We start from the raw sequence: 3,090 nt of genomic DNA on the forward strand, positions 1-3,090 counted from the left end.
GCACCGAGATCGAAAATTTAGATCAACTTGGTGATCTCGGTAGGACCGAAAGTGGGGTATCGGTCAGACCGAGAATCACAAAGAGGTTTTGGAAGTTTAAGTCTATGATGAATCGGGGACTCCGAGTGCTCCTCACACAGAGTGGTTCAAATCTGACTTGATCAATTTTGTGATGTAGCATGAATAGAGTTTGAGACGAGAAAAGCATAGATAGCTAGAGGAGGTTCTTAGGCATTCTTGTCCATCCACTTGGCAAAAGAAAAATAAAGCCAAACAATCAAAACAACAAGTGGATGTCCTCGAATGAGTAAAATATGCAACCAACATGCTCACACAATAAAATGGCAATTGAAATATGTGACAAAGCATGCACAACCAATTCTAGCATCTATCAAGCAATTGGCGATGACTAGGTCATCTATATATGAGTATATTGACTTAGGAGTCAAATGAGAACACTTGATCATAGGTCATACTCATCGTTTAAGCTCAAGTGGGGTTACCACTTTTACATAAAGCATTGTTGTGTTCACATCATTAGAGTTGCTTTAGCTCAAGTCTTAGAGTAAAGCTCCCCCTAGATGTGATATCCCCCCTAAGAGGGATGAACTAACCTTGGGTTTTGTCGATGATGACTTCATGTAGATGTTGAAGATGTGGATGCTCAATGTTTATGTAGATCACTTGGATCTATCCTTTTGAGTGAATTGCACTTTCAATACCTACATGGGTTAGTCCCACAAGGAACAAACAAGGATATCCATAGACATAGAGTGATATACACACAAGATGATGTCCATGAAAACTTTTAGGTTACCTTGTCCCTTGACTTACCAACAAGAGGGTTTGTGACTCCTTGAACTAGTGCAAGATGTGGAAGTTGATTGCACTTGTTCTTGCCAAAATGATAAGAGTGAAGTATGTTGGCGGAGTAACCCTCAAGAACTCTCTAGTTCTTCTTCTTTTGGATCCACACCATCTTGATGGGAATCCTTGGAGTTGTAGTCATACTTGATGAAGTGGAACTTGAAGTAGTCTTGGGAATCCACTTGACTAAGGTCTTAGGAGCTTCTTCAAATGCATCAATTTCCTCTTGAAGCTTGTCCTTGCCTTTTTGCTTGTAGTCTTGTGGTGGAAGATCATCTTGAGCTTGTGTCCCCTTGAAAGAAGTAGGATCATACTTCTCTTGTTGAGGAACAAACTTTGTCTTGGGGTATTGATCTTCTTCCCACTCAACTCCATTGGCATTGAACTTTCGTTCAAAACCAACACCTTGATTCTTCCGGTGCCTTCCTTGCTTGCGTACAATTTCCTCGAATTGCTTACTCCCGGCAAGGCTTTTGTACACTCCTTTCTCTATGATTCCCTTCAATAAGCTATTTTCTTGCTCAAGTGTGACTTGGCTAAGAGAAACATTAGTGGAATCAAGAGAACTACTAGAAGCAACAATATTGGATTTAACATGATCATTGTTACTACTAGAGGAAGAATATTTCTTGCTCTTGTTACTAGATTTGACTTGAGACATGTAAGTGGATAAGAGTAAACGCTTGGCAATGTAAGAAGAACTTTTCTTGCGGAGATCATCATTGATTGCTGAGGGAGTCCTGGATTAGGGGGTGTTCGGATAGCCGGACTATACCTTTGTCGGACTCCAGGACTATGAAGATACAAGATTGAAGACTTCGTCCCGTGTCTAGAAGGATCTTTCCTTGGCGTGGAAGGCAAGCTAGGCGTGCGGATATTCAAGATCTCCTACCATTGTAACCGACTCTGTGTAACCCTAACCCTATCCGGTGTCTATATAAACTGGAGGGTTGTAGTCCGTAGGACAACCATCATCATACACAATCAAACCATAGGCTAGCTTCTAGGGTTTAGCCTCCTTGATCTCGTGGTAGATCTACTCTTGTACTACCCGTATCATCAATATTAATCTAGTAGAAGTAGGGTTTTACCTCCATCGAGAGGGCCCGAACCTGGGTAAAATAAAGTGTCCCTTGTCTCCTGTTACCATCCGACCTTGACGCACAGTTCGGGACCCCCTACCCGAGATCCGCCGGTTTTGACACCGATATTGGTGCTTTCATTGAGAGTTCCTCTGTGTCGTCGCCTTTAGGCCTGATGGCTCCTTTGATCATCAGCAACGATGAGGTCCAGGGTGAGACTTTTCTCCCCGGACAGATCTTCGTCTTCGGCGGCTTCGCTCGGTGGGCCAATTCGCTTGGTCGTCTGGAGCAGATCGAAAGTTATGCCCCTGGCCATCAAGTCTGGTTTGGAAGCTTAAACTACACGGCTGACATCCGCGGAGACTTGATCTTCGACGGGTTCGAGCCACAGCCAAGTGCGCCGCACTATCTCGAGGGGCACGATCTAACTCTGCCTCCGAACAGTGTCCTGGAGGCCGCACACGCACTGGTTCCGACCTTCGATTCGGGGCCCGCTGTACTGATTGAGGACGAACGGTTGGACGTCACCTCAGGGGCTGCGATCTCAAAGGCGATCGAGCCGAACGCTAGCCCCGCACTCCGCACGGCTCATGACTCCGAGGAGCCGGATTCTTCTCCGAGCTCCGATCCTCCCGCGCCCCCGCCGATCGAATCCGATTGGGCGCCTGTAATGGAGTTCACCGCCGCGGACATCTTTCAGCACTCACCTTTTGGTGACATCCTGAATTCTCTCAAGTCTCTCTCTTTATCAGGAGAGTCCTGGCCAGACTACGGTCAGCAAGGTTGGGATTCGGACGACGAAGAAATTCAAAGCCCTCCCACCCCCACTTAGTAGCTACTGTCGACAATTTAAATGACGTGCTCAACTTCGACTCCACAGACATCGACAGCATGGATGACGATGCAGGAGATACAGATGAACCAACACCCATAGGGCATTGGACAGCCACCCCATCTTACGATGTGTACATGGTGGATACCCCTAAAGGAAGCGACAACGAGGAAAAAGGGGATGGAAAAAGGGATAAATCCCTCGAAAAGCAATCAAAGCGGCGGCGAAAGCGCCGACCCAAGCCCCGCCTCGATAAAGACCCAACCATAGAGCAGGATGAGCCGGTAGACGACGAGCATGCCTCAGAGC

Source organism: Triticum dicoccoides, chromosome 5B (genome assembly GCF_002162155.2).
Source record: "Triticum dicoccoides isolate Atlit2015 ecotype Zavitan chromosome 5B, WEW_v2.0, whole genome shotgun sequence".
Lineage (NCBI taxonomy): Eukaryota > Viridiplantae > Streptophyta > Magnoliopsida > Poales > Poaceae > Triticum > Triticum dicoccoides.